Here is an 18,342-nt window from a genome sequence, read left to right on the forward strand (position 1 = left end):
GTCCCAGTAATCAGTCTGCTGACGCATTTTTAGTTCTGACTTCTAATGACTCTTCTTCCTCTGGATATCTTCTCTCTCTCTTCGGGGGCTCAGGCTCACCCTTTTCAAATGGTTTTTTGAAAAGTGTCTGCTATTTACTGAAATAATACACTGAGGCTTATAGGTACAAAGCAGTACATCGGGCTTATAAACTGGAGTTTCAAGGGATCATTGACCTTCCTCCTGCAGCACTTCTCCAATAATAGTAAGAGAGGGGAGGGGGGAAATCTGTTCTCTTAAAACAATTCCAAGTTGGAAAAGCCTTGTACTGGCCCCAGTTTGATCTAAGCCACATGGGACCCAAACAGCAGCAATTTCCTTCTGTGACACTCTGTACCTCAAAATAGCACCCCGGAACCCCCACTGTGATATGATTGTGATTTGTTTTGTACAAAGTATGCCTTGTGAGGTATCATTTGAGAAGTCATGATCTGTTGAACATTACTACCCTGGTGAATCGGTTGTGTTCCCATTGCATCTGAAGCTGTGAAGTACTGCTATGTGCGTGTTACATATGTTGTGAGGATGGGAAACGCCTACAGCCAGCCTTTGAGTGGCAACAAAGGAGCACCTTGTGAGACAGATTTACCTCAGGACCGGCCAGACATATACTGATGGCCCATTAAGGGGAATCCACTCTCCCAATGGCCACCCAGAGACTCCTCGGAGAGCACATACGGGATGGAGGAGACCTAACTCATGTGATACAGGAAAGATATTTCTGGCAGCTGGAGGAAAGCATAAAAGAGGGCCTGTGACATCACCACAGGGACTCTCTCTTCCCCCATCTCAACACCTGGAAGATAATGTGGCAGAGAAAGACTTTGAACTGGGGAGATTGGTCCCAGGCTGAAAGGGAATACAGCCTGTGTATTAAGAACTGCGAGCTGCCTATAACATCTATTAGGGTAAGAAAAGCTGTTTGATTCAAATCTTGCTTAGCTTGTTAAGAAATAAAAATAGAAACCCAGTCTAAATTTTAACTTTATGTAACCGACTTTGATCTCTCTGCCTGCTACTTATTATCACTTAAAATCGATCTTTCTGTAGTTAATAAACCTGTTTTATATTTTACCTAAAACAGTGTGTCTTTGGTTGAAGTGCTTGGGGAAACTCAGCTCAGGTTAACAAGGGCTGTTGCACAGCCACTACTCTTTGTCAGAGTGCTGAACTAATTCATGAGTTTGCACTGTCCAAGGAGCCTTGAGCAGTGTAAGATGGTATATTTCTGGGGTGCAAGGCTGAGGGTTGGGGTGACTGGCTGGTGCCTCTCTCTGTAGAATTCATGACTGGCTTAGAGAGCATTAATGCAATTTAGCTGGGAGTGGGGCTCCACATACTGATGGCTGAGTGATCACAGCGCCTGGAAGGGTTTGCCATTTGTCACTGGCACAGCTTTGTGAGAGACCGCCCAGGCTGGAGTGTTAAGGGGGCACAGCAGTCCCACAGTTCCAGGTTGTACCCCAGGGATCCCTTCCCACCTTCTCACCCATTCTACTTGGAGCAGACACAGGAAGTTAAAGCTTGACAGAATACAGGGGATTAGGAGCTTTCAACATTTGCCTGTGTTTAGAAGGTTCTTGGGGGGGGGGTCAGTTGAGATAGCTAGCAGGAGACCCACACAATCACTAGTCAATCACTGGTATCATGGGCCACATAAAGTGGCAAAGAAGCAAACTCTTCCCAAGTCTTTAGAGTTGAACTGGACAGTCAGCTATTCGGCACCATGGACGGAGCACAAGGGAAGAAAGCAAAAATCCCACAAAAACCTAAAGGAGTCGATATGATATGGTGAAGTAATAAAAGAAATAGAGACTAAAAATAAATAGCAAGTATATTGTTCTATTTTGGGAGCTCAGAATGTAACAAGCTGGTGCCTTGCCATCTAAATCAAGGCTCCCAGTCAGCCATCAAAAGCAAGTATCTAACTACCTACCTACCTGTCTTTCTTCCCCTTCCCTGGATCATCTGAAAGGCTTGTCACCTGCAGAAAATTATGAACTATATGAAAACTGGTCAGGCATTCCTTCAGATTCACCCTCTGACATGAAAGGGCAGTACATCAAAAACCAACCAAAGGAAATATTTCTGCATGCACAGCCTAGAGTTCACCTGCGGAACTCATGGCTGCAGAGCATTGATACATCTGTGGATGGATTTGGAAAAAGAAAAGGGAAGCAATAAGGTCATCAGTTACAACATGCAGACTATAGGAAACATTATAAGGGCAATCACTCTTAAAAAGGTTGGCAGGTGATTACCTGTGAAGGTTGGGTGTGAACTCCCCATCTCCCTATACACACATGGAGTATGACGCAAATTGGCCTGTTACATTATGGGGATTTCCCCTTCTTCCAAAACATAAGGTATGGGCCCCTAGCAAGGGCAGTATACTGGGCTGCATGGACTGATGGTAACAAGGAAGCAGGAGACTACTGCAAAACTCCTCTGATTTCCCATGCAGCTTTCTCCTGAAGCATACCTTGTTAGATTAGGCCTGAAGCATTGAGGAGCTGGAGTGGACATTGTGTTCCATGCTGCAGCAGTCAGAGGAGAAAGGACTTCAGTGATTTTTCTGAAGCATTCTCGCAGGGGTCTTGAGCAAACCTCATAACTTGGGGCGATCCATAAAGGCAGCACTGAGGTACATTGGCAGAGCAGTGTAGAAGCCCCAGGACAAGAATAACAGGTGGAGGTTGGAATTCAGCACTAGGCTGCATCAGCAGAGTTATGTGTGGGGAGCTCAGGACTGGTCTGGAATGAATAGCAGGGGGTGTTGAAATTCAGGACTGGGAGAGTTGTGAATACACAGTCATCGGCAAGATCAAAGTAGCAGTTGGCAGACACCTCTTAATGGCAAATCCCCATTGTAACCCCTCCGGGGAGAGGACCAGTGACCAGAGCGAATCCCATTTTCTTGGAAATTCCAACATTTTGAAAGTTTTCATTTCAAATCAGCATGAAAAGTCGAAATTCCAAAGTTTTCCATGCAATGGAAATTCTGAAACATTTCAATTAAGAAACATCAAAATGTTTCCCTTTCAATAAGATCAAAAGGATATAATATAATATAATATAATATAATATAATATAATTAAGGTTGCAATTAATTGCAGTTAACTCACGCAATTAAAGCTGCGATTAATCATGATTAATTTTTGAGTTAATCACATTGTTAAACAATAGAATGCCAATTGAAATTTATTAAATATTTTGGATGTTTTTCTACATTTTCAAATATATTGATTTCAATTACAACACAGAATACAAAGTGTACAGTATTCACTTTATATTACTTTTATTATAAATATTTGCACTGTAAAAATTATTAAACCTATGTTTTAGTCACAAGTATTTTTAGTAAAAGTCATGGACAGGTCATAGGCAGTAAACAAAAATTAATGGCCTGTGACCTGTCCATGACTTGTACTATATACCCCTAACTAAAACTGGGGCTGGGAGGCTGGGGGTGCTCTGGAGGGACAGTTGGGGGGTGCCAGGGGTGCTGTGGGGGGGGGTGGCCCGGGACCCCTGCTGGTGCTGGGGGGGAGGCGGGCGGCAGTCCGCAGCCAGGGACCCCTGCTTGTGCTAGAGTGTGGAGGGTTGGCGGGACTGGTAGGCTCCCTACCAGGCTCTGCACAGCTCCCTGGAAGCAGCCAGCATATCCTTGAAGCTCCTAGTGGGATGGAAGGCCGGGGGAGCACCACATGCTGCCCCCGCCATGAGCTCTGGCTCCGCAGCTCCCATTGGCTGGGAACTGCAGCCAATAGGAGCTGTGGGGGCGGTGCCTCCAGGCAAGGGCAGTGCACAGATTCCCCTGGCCCCTTCACCTAGGAGCTGCAGGGACATGCCAGCCACTTCTGGGGAGCTCCCCCACCCCCTCCCGCACCTCAACCTGCACTGCCAGCAGCGGCTGGTGCGACTGGCCCAGGGACTGCCTGATCTACTCAGGCAGCCCCAGAGCCAGCTGCACCGGCCATTGCAGAAGTCACAGTGGTCACGGAAAGTCATTGAATCTGTGACTTTATCTCCTGCAAATTATAACCAAACTTGTTTGTCTGAACAAGAAGTAGGACTGGGTGGACTTGTGGGCTTTAACGTTTGACATCGTTTTATTTTTGAATGCAGTTATTTTTGTACATAATTCTACATTTGTAAGTTCAACTTTCATGATAAAGAGATTGCACTACAGTACTTGTATTAAGTGAATTGAAAAATACTATTTTTACAGTGCAAATATTTATAATAAAAAATAAATATAAAGTGAGCACTGTACACTTTGTATTCTGTGTTGTAATTGAAATCAATATATTTGAAAATGTGGAAAATATCCAAAACTATTTATATAAATAGTTTTCTATTATTGTTTAACAGCGCAATTAATTTTTTTTAATCACTTGACAGCCCTAAATATAATATAAACAGCAGGAACTAAAGTGATAAAGTTGAAACATGGCATTTTTACCTTACCTTTGCAACTGGCCCCAGGCTCAATGCATATGAATGTTGCTGGCTGGCTGATCACCTCTCTTTTCCTTTGACTTGAGCTGGGCAGTCAGCTCACTCAGTCTCCAGAAGGCTGATTTACTTGTTGAATATCACAAGCGGGCACCTCTGGGAGCTTATGAGGCTGAGTGTTTCATGTTCCAAGCCCTGGCGATGGGCATTCCTTCCACAATGAGAAATCAGATAATCCACTAAACGGGGAAACAGCACTGCACCCTGGGATTCTGATTGATTTCTTCTCTCTGTCTTCTGAAGCTACGCACGGCCATGCCAGCATGTGGATTGCAATCAATAAAACAAGACTCTTCTATTAAAGCAAACATAAAAAAACATGCATTTTTGAGGTGTGGGGGCTGGCTTTTGATGTTCGGGAAAGTAAGGGAATGATAGCATTGGTAACAACCAGGCACAGAGCAGGCAGGGACTCTCTAGAAGTCTCCTCACACATCTCTGGCAATGCATCTGAATCCTGGCCCACAGCTCTCCCTTCTATTGGAGCCCTGGGAACCCTTGGCAGCTTTGCCAATGCCCCACAGCTCTGTTTTGCAGCAGTTTCTTGTATTCCAGTCCTGGAAACCACAGCTCTGCCAATGCACCTTGGACCGGAACTTCAGCCCCTCCTCTGCCCCCTCAAAAGCCTGTTCTGGTTTAGTCCTCCTACGCCTGTACATGGATCTATCAATGCATATCAGTCTTGGCTTGCAACTCCTCTCCTATTGCAATCAGGGGAAACCACAGCTCTGCCAATGCACCTTAACAGCAACCTCCCTCTGCACCCTAGTCTAGCCCTGAGCCCCAAAACACAGGTCTGGCAATGTGCCTCAAGTATGGCCTTTAGTAACCTTTGCTATGCTAAGCCCGCTATGCACAGCTCTGTCAGTGCACCTCAGCCCTCACCTGCAATATTAACTCCCACTTTGGTCTTGATCTCTCACACAGCTGTGCCAATGCTCTTCCATCCTGACCTTGGGACCCTCCTTCCCCCTGACCCCGGAGCTGTTCTAGTCCTGGGCCCCTGAAAAGTAACTGTTGAGTTGGCTGAGTAGAATGGTGTTTTTATGATATGAACACACTTCTGCCGCAGTCTCATCTGACACTCCGGGAGCATAGGGTTTGCCACGTCAGATCAGATCACTGGTCTATTCAGACCAGTACTCTGTCTAAGGTTATAGCTAATACACACTACTTTATAGGAAGGCAAAATGACAGGACCACTACAACCTCATTTCCCTTAATTACCTGAACCAGATTTTAACTGAGGTATTCAGATATGGAAGATTGGTGGAGTAGCCCAATATTTGTCTTGACTAATCAAAGATAGAGATTCATAGATTAACAGATTACAAAACCAGAAGGAACCATTATGACCATCTAGTCAGACCTCCTGTATAATGCAAACCCTGGAATTTCCTCCTGTGATACCTACATTATGGTCATACCTTCTGGTTGAGCGAGCACATATCTTTAGAGAAGAAAGAAAGGTTTAAAAAATAAAAGTCAAATAATTGGTTGTAGATAGAGAAAAAATAAAGGCACATCCAGAGCAGACAAACCAATGGTTAAGTGGTGTGTTTCTGAAGCCATTAAAAAGAAAAAGCTGAATGACAAAAAGCTGGGCTGTTTAACAAGCACGATTTGAAAGATTATTTTTTTCCATATAAAAGATTCATCTTCCTGAAAGAGTTTTTCCTTCCAGTTACCAAACAAATTGCTGGAGGAGGCATTTTGAAAAGTGACAGCTGAGGGAGAACAATTTGTCAGGATGAAATTGACATAAAATAATTATTTTAAAAACCAAAATTTTAGAGGAGAGGAAATTTTGTGGGAAAGGAAAAAAAAAACACATATCAGGACTCCTGAGGTCTAGTTTTGTCTCTGACCTGCTTTGTACAAGTCATTTTATTTCCCTCTGGCTCAGTTTCCTCATAAGAGTATGTGACTCAGGCAAAGGAGACTATAGGAAAGTCGGGATTTGAACACAGATGATCAGCACTCCACCCCAATGCATCAGCCACAAGACTACCTTAACTGCACTCTAGTAGTTACCTTACTTGTAGCAACAAGCTGTTTTTCAAATCCTGCTGGAAGCCTATTTTCTCCATGCAGAGGGATTGATAAAGTGGCCTCTCCTAAGTCCCTGCACACCCTACACAACTAAATAACTTTCTTCCCATTTGCAAAGCTTAAACTGGTTCTTCCTGATGGTGCTTGTCGGAATGCACCATAGTCTAAGAGGGACAAGGGCTGGACTGACCCCAGTTGTGTCTATTAAAGTCTGTAACTGGTTGATTTATTGCCAGTATTTATGTTGCTATGGAAGACAGAGTTAATAAAGCCACCCATCCTTGCCAGAGATAATTAATTACAGAGCTGATGTGATTCTTTCCTTCTAACCCTTAACTTCTATTGGTCCGATAGAAAATACACAAGAGGTTTTCTGTAAATCTGAGTGAAGACCCTTTTCTGTCAGTTACCATCCCTTCCAACAGAACTTGGGGACTCATTCAAAGATTCCACTTCTGGGGTTCTGTCTGCTGGATTCAGAGCACTATATATGCTCAGAGATATGACAGATACCTGAGCATTTATACAGAGAGAACCAAGAAGGCTGCTGAGGCAAAGCCCACTAGTTCATCAACAATTTTTTGTCACTTGAGACCTGGACTAAATTTTGATCTTTAGGTCACTATGAAAATTAGGTTTAGTGTTTCTCTTTTTATATTGCAGAAACCAGCTCAGCATTTCACATCATTGGCAGACTCCATTCAGAATATAGTAGGGGTGCTCCAGGGCAGGAGAGCTGGGTGAGAGAAAGACTGGAATATAAGAGTGTGCTGGGGGTGCATCAGTGGAACTAGGAGGGAAAAGGCTAGAATAGCAGGGGTACTTCAGGCCAGGATTGGGGTACAGCAGAAGAGCTGAGGTGAAGTGACTTGCTCAAAGTAACACATCAAATCAGTAGCAGAGTTGGGAATGAAATTCAGGAGTCCATGTTCCCAGTCCTGTGCTCAGTCCCAGAACACCCTTTAGGGTTAGCTTATTCTCAGCAGTCATTCTCTATTAAGATTCAAGGAGTTCTGAATGCGAGGGTGCCAGCCCCTTCCCCTATCAGGCTGTTACTCCAACACCTGTGGTCTCTATTTTGCAAAAAGTTACATGGCTATTGAAAACACCATCTCTGGGTAGGAGTATTTCTGAGCACCTGAAAAAGATCAGATGATTTTCTGCTACAATGTCTGTCCCAAGCCTCTATGGGTTTCAGGGCACAACAGGCAGGGGTAAGTCAGAGTAACTAGACTCACTTTATTGGTACGTCAAGCTTCTGCCTTCCCGCTCCTTGTAACTTCACCAACATGGAGATACAACAGAGCAGCCTCATACCTTGCAACAGCCTCTGATAGGGATCTTAATAATGCTATTTCTGCTAATCCTCACGAATTAGTAAATACAGCTTCATCCTATTTGGAGATATTCCACTACCCTGGGGCTTCTAATAAGCTGTTAGAAAGGCGAGGCAAAGGAGCTTGACTAACCATAGCTTTTGAATAGCAGCATCAGGTACTGTGTCTAATAAGCCCTCTCAGGTCTAAAGGGAGCCCCTGATCAATCCATATTAGGCGATTCCCCATGTAACTTCCCATTTACCTCCCCGGTAATCCCCTCCAGCAGTTAATCAGTGTTTCACATTCAAAGTCACTTAAGTTCCGATGGATTTTCCTAATGTTCTCAGCACATTAATATTTAATATCAGTTGCACTGCACCTTCCTGGAGTTTATGGAGCTGCGATTTTGCTCAGCAGATCTTTGGGTTCAAAGGAAGCTGATGAGTCCCTGGGGGTATCTTGGGGAAACTGAAACGTAAACTCAGTTGGCAGCCCTCAGCATTCTGGGGCCTCATAAGAATTTTTTCTTGGCATCCTGGTGGGGAAAAGGGACTTGCTTTACATGGGCAGCTCTTGGACCCCAGCACAGCCTGAGCAATTGTTCAACATGGATTTTTGCAGCAACTTCACTGCACCCTCTCCTCTTCCTCATCACGTAACCTCCCTCTGTTCCACGTTAGGGATGGAGAAAACCACTATCAGAAAAGGCTAGAACTCCAATGGACCTAGAGAGCATAGAAGGCGCAAGACTTCCTCTAGAGCTTTTGAATGGTTGTCTGTCTGTCTATCTGTCCAACAACTATTTAAGATTTCTCCACACTGCTCACCAACACAGTCTCTAAGCACTGGAAGTGTCATCTAAACTAAGACTCCGATCTCCTCCCAGACTTTCACACCCAAGGATGGGCCCACAAAGAGCTGAAGGACAGCGCTTATTACAGTAAATCCATTATCCCGAAGTAATGATAACTGGCATTAAATATGAATTGTGAGATAATTAAAGTTTTAATTTTTATGTCTCCCTCTCTTCTCCTCCTCCCCCCACTTTCGTTTTTAAATAAATATTTAAGCATTACCTTGTAAAATGTGTTAGAACTGCTAAAACCTGGAGGTTGGTTCACTCGCTGATCCTACCCACTGCAATACAGGAAAACTCTCATTTGCATCTTTTGCAAACCTTTGCCAGTGGAACGAAAAGAGGATTAGAGAAGATGAAAAGCTAGCGCATCAGTTACCTCCTTTTCCACATTGCTTCTGAAATCCTTAAAGGAATATGGCAAAGGCGTGAATCATCAGTTTTAATATTATGGATATTTCATATATTTTCCCCCTCACAGTCTTGTTTATATTAACCCTTTGGGATCCAGACTGAAAATCTGTTGCTTTACCAAAATCTATCCATCTTTCTTTCTCCATATATACACACACACATATCTACCTATCTGTGTTTTTACCAAATTGCCGAAATTCCATGGTCACTGAGCATCTGGGCATGCATACAGTAATCTATTATTGCAAGTATCTTCTAGTGCCCTCTGCTCTTCACATTAGTTTGTTCCTGCAGGGTTTCTCACAAGTGCGAGGGCTTCTGACACTGATTTCTATGCATGTAAAAAAAGAGCATAAAAACTTTCTCTTTGGACTAAAGAAATGCCCACAATCACACGGACATTGTGAGCAAGATGTTAGAATAGATGGAAAAGCTACAGTGTGCAGGTCACATTATCTCATCCTCACGGCTGCCTCTTTCAATTCCTGATGGAGCTCTTTGAAAGAACTGCCTAACCTCATTTGGTCTTCCTTGGAAAACAAAACATTGGTATTTCCCAGATGATTCTTTGGGCTTCTATAAAACAGATTCAATACGTCATAAAAAATAGGGTTAGACCTCCCATAAAAATCTACAAGTTATTAACAAGCAGAACTCTAATCCCAGTTCAGTCATGTCAGGATACCAGACCAGGATTGGAAATCTGTTTCCTGCCCCCAGATATTAAACGTTAGGAGATCCAAGGTATTTTGTGTTGCGCCTAGTAGTTCTGAGTGTGCGGCCCTCAGCCAGCTCTTAAAGCTCTCTCAGAGGGAAAATCACACACACAGGGACCATACAGTACAGTACTCACACATGCATGCTCAGTCACCACACATCATTCACTCACACCAAACAGCACTCACAACTGTGCATCCACCCTTGATACAGATAGACAGCACTCATCCACAGACAATCTATCTATCTATCTATCTATCTATCTATCTGTCTTAGGGTTTTATACAACAGCCCCTCGCTGCTAATGTCCATACGACTATATACACCCACACGCATACACCTATGCCAAGGGTCAGCAACCTTTCAGAAGTGGTGTACCAAAGCAAAAAAAAAAAAAACCTCCGAGAGCACAACTGCCGAAGCAAAAAAAAACCCACCACCCAGAATGCCGCCCCTGGAATTGTGCCACCCCAAGCACGTGCTTGGTTTGCTGGGGCCTAGAGCCGGTCCTGGTGCCGAGTCTTCATTTATTCACTCTAATTTAAAGTTTTTCTATAAGTCTATAATATACAACTAAACTATTGTTGTATGTAAAGTAAATACGGTTTTTAAAATGTTTAAGAAGCTCCATTTAAAATTAAATTAAAATGCAGAGCCCCCGGACCAGTGGCCAGGACATGGGCAGTGTGAGTGCCACTGAAAATCAGCTCACTTGCCATAGGTTGCCTGACCTATGCATATACCCTCTATGCATACTTACACTCCCACTCACTGGCATTATAATACCAGGAGACACGGTACCAAATGACCCTCTGATTACTCCCATTCCCTTTGACCCACACCTCTTCCAACAGTTCCCTGCTGTTCAGTTAACTCAATCTGCCTGTTTTGTATTTCACTACCTCCTACGGTCTCTATTGAGCGGTGAATAGCTCTGTATACTCCCCTCCTCCTGTCCCTGAGCTCCTGCTCTGACAATGCAGACACCCACTGTCCCTTTCATGAGTGCTTGATGTCACACCAATCAGAGGGACAGGGTCAACATGAGCAGGAGTTTTAATCCTTTCAAATAGCTCATGAGAGGATTTTCTCACAGACAAGCACCAAACTCTCCCTTCCTCCCCCTCCCAGGCCAATTCCCCTTGATTACTGATCCCTTGTCTTCTGCTAATCCTCTTTCTATCCTTCCAACTACTAACTGCGGTGTCTTCAGAGAAAACTGCTCCCAGGGAACAACAAGGAGGATAACAAATGGGGGGAGGGAGAATACTGCTCCTCCACGGCTAACACGGGTCAGGTTCACTCCAGACCTGGCTGAAGCCCATTGAAATGTGAGGAAATTGAATACCTCACATAATTTTGGTGACAAGGGATCTTAAAGCACTTTGCAGTCAGCCTCCAGAGTCTGCTCTCAGCTACACCAGTTAGGGTGACCAGACAACATGTGTGAAAAATCAGGACAAGGGATGGGGGGTAATATGTGCCTATATAAGTAAAAGACCCAAATATTAGGACTGTCCCTATGAAATCGGGACATCTCACCCTAACACCAGTGCAAATCTGGAGTAACTCCTCTGGATGGATGGATGTTATCCTGGCTTCTGGGAGGCTGAAGGAAAGCAGGCTATGTGATAGTCTGAGCTACCGTCTCCTAAGACTCTCATTTGACAGATACAAATGAGAAACCATTTTGTGGCATGTGACATCTGCATTTTGGTGCTCTCTAGCTAGGCTGTATTGTTGGGAAAGGGTGGAGTAGTGAGTAGGAAGAGACTGGGGCCATTACAATTGCCTGTTGAGGTCATTTGAGTGAACTGGCCCCAGGGAGCTAATGCTCAGTGCTTAGGATAATGGCTGAGGAGCACAGTTTCAAGGAAGGGATATGTCACAGGGACATGCCTCGTGGTCCTCACATATTTGGGGGTGGGAGGGGTGGAGCGCTAGGCAGCAATACTGACCTTCAAGCACAAAGTGTTTTGAGATCTGCCGGCAGGATGGGGACGAGAAGAGCATTAGAAGATCTAAATCATAACTACCTCAGTTCAAATAACCTCCGTAAGGCTTTGATTCAGCAAAGCATGTAAGCACTTGAGAGGTCCATTGAAGTCAATGGGGCTTTGCATTCATGGGGTGAAAGTTAAACATACTCTTTAGTGTTTTACTGGGCCTAAACGCTGCCTATACCTAGGTGTAACAGTGCGGGTTAAGGATGGAAGTGCAACCTTCTTTGCTATCTCCTTTGGTTGAGGAGACTTTCTAGGGAACCATTAACAATTATTTTCTTTTTAAAAAAATTTATTTTACATCGTGTCTGGAAGCTTATTAAACAAGCCACGAAGGTGAGCAGAGCACAGGAGGAGTAGAATAATATATCCTGGTGGGATTTAGAGATTTCCATGCCCCCTCCGCCCCCGCTCCAATGCAAATACTTATTATTTTGACCTATCAAATTCTGCCCATAACGGAGGTATCGCAGCTACTCAGAGCCCAGCCTTGGTAATTGATCAAACTATCCATGGCAGCACATACTGTAATATATTGTTCTCCAGCTGCCAGTGCAACTCACACTAATTCTCAAACGGAAAATGGCCATCCTTTCCCTAAATGGAAAGCTCCACATATGAGTCTCTCTCTGCGGGGCACATCTGAGATACATTGAAATCAGGATGTGGTTCAATGTTTAACCCGAAAAGTACAGTCTCCATTTCATTGAACAAACTGCATAGGGGTGAAATCTGTTCCTGTGCACAGGAACAGCCCAAAGTTTTAGGCATGCACCACGTAAATCTTCAACACAGGGATTAAGCAGGATTGAAATGGTGCATAGGCCCTTCTGCGATCAGGTGACTGAGAAGGGGAAGAAATGTTTTCATTGCTGCTGTGGTTTGTCTGGAGACATTTACATTCTGAGGGGGTCACGTTTTATTTTTGCTTATTTAAAAAAAAATTGCTATTATTTTTAATGCATGTTATTTCTTCCTTATGCTGATGAGTTTCCATTCATTTCCTCTGGGTTTTTTTTTTACCAACGTGAAAGTGATGATATCAAACTAAAAATCAGCTGATGTGGTATAATCGACTGTCCTGGAGCAGCAAAGAAAACTTACTAAGAGTGAATAATCAGCCAGCCAAAACCTTTCAGTTCTATCTGCCCATCCATCAGATGGGAGAATCTCCATTAGCTGTTTCAAGTGTAGATACTATTTTATTTGCATCACAGTAGCTCTTACAGTTCCCAATTAAGATCAGGGCCCCCTTGTGCTAGACACATGGTGAGAGACAGATCCTGCCCCAAAGAGCTTACAGTTTAAATAGACAAAGGGTGGGTGGAAAAGCAGAGGCGCAGAGAGAAGAATTGATCTGCCCAAGGTTACATAGCACATTAGAGGCAAAGCTAGTATTAGAACCTTCGGCTATCAAGCCACTGTCCTGCCCACTAGACCACGCTGCCTCTCCTATAATAGAGTGCCTATGCTATACGGTTGGGCAGTTCTGATTACCATTGTCCTTTCCTGCATGGAAACACACAGTTTGCATGTGTGCATTCTGCAGTGGCTTAGTACTCTGGAAATCGGTGGCAATGGACCGATATTGCACCATGTTAACAATGTACAGTGGGCTTGTATTGTCTCAAGAAAGCCAGGCTTTGCTGCACGGACACTGAGCACCAGGACTCTACTTCCTTTCCTTGTGAAGGGCAGCTGGGTTTTCACATTTCTCATTTCTGGGAGAAGGCTCCATAAACTCTGGGAAATCAGGCAATGCTGTTGGAAAAATCAGCTCCTGCCCCTTTGGTTCTGGTCAGAAAATGGCAAAGCTGTATGCTGGGAGAAAAGAAGTAAAAAAGTGCTACAGCTAGTGGCAATGGGCCATTTCTGCTGACATCTCCCTTCTCAGCAGGTTTTCCTCTCAAAGAAATGTCATTTCAGATCATGCCACCACACACTAAAAAATTACTTCACTAGTAATTTTAGGGGGTTGGGATTAATGCAAATGATACACCAGTGTGATTACATAGTTTACAAGTAAACATAAAACATGCTGGCTTTGCCTTCTCTGCTTCAGTCTGTATTTTTATGATTTCCAAGAATACCTCCGGCAGCCTTCCCCAAATAAGCATTGCATCAAATCAAAAGAGAAGCATCCTCACATTAGACTGTAGTTTTTCTGGTATAGACATAGACTCCAGTAAAGGGTTGGGGAAGTGCTGTAGGAATTTAAACCCCTTTGACCTCTAGTCACTTTGGTTGGCATTGGGTATTCTATAGGCATTGAACATTCTAGGGGAAATCTCATGGTTCCCGGATGATAAGATGTTCATGGAACACAAAGGTGTCCCAAACACAACTACAAAAATATGTGTTTGCACATTCAGACCCATATTAATGGAATAAATTTGCTATATTTGACCAGCTGTACTGCAAACATGTTAAGGAAAGGTGTTCAGCTGCTGTGGTGATAGAATCATAGAAGATTAGGGTTGGAAGAGACATCAGGAGGTCATCTAGTCCAACCCCCAGCTCAAAGCAGAAGATAGCAATATAAACCCTAAGATAGATACAATTGATCTACCAGGCTGAATCTACCAGCTGAAACCCAAATTAGTGATCTAAAGCCACTAGAAACTCAATGCAAAATTGCCAAGTCAACACCAGCAGCCAAAATGCAAAGAACCAACCCAACTAAACTTAACCATCTAGACCCATCTACAGAAAAGGTAAGGACATCTTGGAATTTCAGTTGATACTATACTGCACACCCTTGGAACATCACAGCAAGAGCAGGGAAAGAACTCAGATACTCTGGCTCCAAACACATAGGCTCCTACCACTTGAGCTGAGACAGAAGTTCCATTTTGCTGTTAACTACATAGATCTACCCATCAGAAGTTCTGGTTCCAGCCAGTAGAAGGCAACAGAATGCCCACATGCACGCACATACGCACTGCAATTCATCCCACACCTTTCCTCCCAGAGGATCAGAAAACACATCTCATCCAACCCACCAAATTAAAACTACAGCTGCCAAACAAAACACACGTCAAGCCTACAGCAATGGAGCAATGCAACGGCTGGCTCTGCTAATTCCTGATGAAGAATGAATCCCAGGCGACAAACACCCCAATGATTCAGAGGAGGAACGATCAAGCTGAAATGCGTCTGTGCTCTTATTTTGAGCATTTCCATTTATCACAGGGGAATGAAAAAGGAAGCTCCCAAGTTGCCCATTAACTCCAGTGTATCTAATTATCCTCTGTGCATTGGAATGGGCTGACCTCCTTGTGCCAGCTCTCAGCGTTCAGCACGATCAAGGGCCCCAATTAGCTGTAATTAGAAAGGATTATAAAGCATCCGTCATATGCATTTTTACAGGTATATATTAAAATCCCATTTCTTTATGTGCAGACCAAATATATATATTAACAATAATATTTCTATACAAAGAAAGAAGAAAGGAGGGGAAAAAGGGAAAGGTTCCATTTATTATTATTCATGTCTAGGTTTTACATCAGGGGGTTCTGTCTGCAGCTGATTATAGATGTCAAATTGAATTCTAACCAGAGAGAGAGAAATTAAAAAGGAAAATAAATAAATAAATAAAATGGCAGAGGCTGTAATCCCCTCTGAACAGCCTTGCTGGGATCTCTTGTGTAATGAATCCGTCTTGTGCTGCCATTACTGGGCTTTGTTTACCTAACAGTTTGACAATGCATATTTATGCAAATTGGAGCCTGGCTGCTTTTGCTGTTCATTAATTAGCATCTCATTCTGTACGTGTAAGCCAGGCTTCAAGAATTCGTCTAATTTGATCAACAGTTTGATTTTCTTTTTCCCTCCCCTCCAGGTCTTTAACAAGGTTCCTAGATTGAATGTAAACTGCCTTGTGCTACAAGGGATCTCCAGAGAGTTCCAGTTTTGGAAATAAGAAGAAAGGGAGTAGAAAACAGAAAGAAAGGAAAACAAGTTTAGGAATGAGTTAACAGAACCATGGTGCTTGCATGAGAGCATGGACAGATGGGAACAAGCAATGCATCACTGCTGAGAGCACTAACTAGCAGTGGTATATACTCAGCACCGGAGCTGGGGGTGAATACTGGATTTTTCAGTTTGATGGCAATTCCTAAAAAATCACACACAAAAAACGCATTGAGAAGAGAAAATGATTTTTTAAAATTTTTAGGTAAATCAAAAAGTAAAAAAATAATTTCATTCAACCCAAAAGAAAATATTTCATTTTGATTTTGAGCTTTTAAAAACATTTTAAAAAAAGAAAATTAAAGGAAATACAAAAGAAAAAATAGTTTCAAATCGAAAAATTGAAATGTTTCATTCTGAAAATGTCAGAATGAAACATTTTGGTTTTTTTGGAGGGTATATTTTTTGTTTTGTTTTGTTTTCCCAAACAAATGGTGAAATTGACATGAATTCATGCTTTGATGTCATTGCGTCTGCACTTTTTGCTGACAAAATTTTCATAGAATATCAGGGTTGGAAGGGGACCTCAGGAGGTCATCTAGTCCAATCCCCTGCTCACAGCAGGACCAATCCACAGTTAGATTTTTGCCCCAAATCTCTAAATGGCCCCCTCAAGGACTTAACTCACAACCCTGGGTTTAGCAGGCTAATGCTCAAACCACTGAGCTATCCCCACCCCTTTTAACTTAATTAATTTTCACTTACAATATTTCACCCAGCTCTACTCAACACATCAGTCAGAATGGCTCATGGATGAGTGACTCTAAGCCCCCATAAACATCAACCAGAAGTGACCCATGCCTGCCAATAGTTGGGGGGGAGCAGAGTGAGGGCAGCTTGCTTCAGCAGTGTCACTGAGCATGCTCAGTCTGTGTGAGCATGCTCAGTACAAAACAAGCAGCAAATCGTGGGGGGTGCGGGGGGCGGCACACGTGACCCAACCGTTGTCCAGGTGTGAAAGCTAAAGCTAAGGCTGATTCTCCACTCCAGTTTTAGATTGGTGTAACTTCACTAAAATCAATTCCAACTTCTGCCACCCACCTCATGTGGGATCTTGTGCAAGTCACCTGGGTCCAGATTTTCAAAAGAGCTCAGCAGGTTGGGTGCTGAGCTGTTATGAAACGCTGGCCAGTAACATTGCAATAGGAGCTGCTGGGTGCTGAGCTTTTTGGAAAATCTGGCTCCACGTTCCTCTGTGCCTTTGTCTCTTTAGACTGCAAGCTCTCTGGGGCTGGGATTATCCCTCGCTACGTGGGTGCGCAGGGCCTACCACAATGGGACCCCAATCTCGGTAGGTGTTACCGTAATAATAGCAACACATTAACAGGAGAGATGATTCTCTGATACAGAGGCTGCTGGACAAGAAAATTAAGTCTGTTTGACAGGTGGTTTTTTTTAGAAGAGAGAGGTGCAATGCAATGCGGCTCCGGCTCTGCCATCCAATCGTGTCCCTCTTTGCCTAGGCCAGTAGAACTGAGGTCCTTCGTTTAATCTCCTTTGCATGGGGAGTGGGGAAAGAGAAGCAACAGTGACCCCTAGAAAAAAGAAGAACAGGAGTACTTGTGGCACCTTAGAGACTAACAAATTTATTAGAGCATAAGCTTTCGTGGACTACAGCCCTAAGGTGCCACAAGTACTCCTGTTCTTCTTTTTGCGGATACAGACTAACACGGCTGCTACTCTGAAATCAGTGACCCCTAGGCAGCAGTTTACCTCATTAAAAAGCAAGCTTTTGTCCCCATCTATTCCCAGCAGCCTTTTCATCTTTCCGCAGCCTGGTCATTATAGCCTCACACAGGACAATTAGCACAGCCGTTATGCTCACAAACGAGACACAGCAAATCGGCTTGCGGGCAGGATGGAGAGCCCATGAGCTACTGCCAGTTGCCAGACTGTCATTAATGCCTAAGCCCAATGGATGTTTGTTACTGCTGTCACTGCAAAGAGAATGCAATGGAAGAGTCAGTCGGATTCATAGAGTCATGAGTTTCAAGGCCAGAAGGGACCACTTAGATCTAGTCTGATCTCCTGTCTCACACAGGCCATAGAAATTCCCCCAAATAATTCCAAAAGCCTCATTTATAGAAAAAACATCCAATCTTGTTTTTAAAATGATCAGTAATACAGAATCCACCACAGCCCTTGGTAAATTGTTGCAATGGTTAATTATTCTCTCCATTAAAAATGTACGCCTTATTTCCAGTCTGAATTTGTCTAGCTTCAACTTCCAGCCACTGGATCACGTTAGACCTGTCTCTGCTAGATCGAAGAGCCTGTTATTAAATATTTGTTCCTCGTGTGGAAACTTGCAGACTGTGATCATGTCACCCTTTAACCTTCTCTTTGTTAAGTTAAATAGATTGAGCTCCTTGAGTCTCCCACAATAAGACAAGTTTTCTAATCCTTTAATCATTCTCATGGCTCTTCTCTGAACCCTCTCAGATTTATCCTT

The sequence above is a fragment of the Trachemys scripta genome, chromosome 2 (assembly GCF_013100865.1).
Source record: "Trachemys scripta elegans isolate TJP31775 chromosome 2, CAS_Tse_1.0, whole genome shotgun sequence".
Classification (NCBI taxonomy): Eukaryota; Metazoa; Chordata; order Testudines; family Emydidae; genus Trachemys; species Trachemys scripta.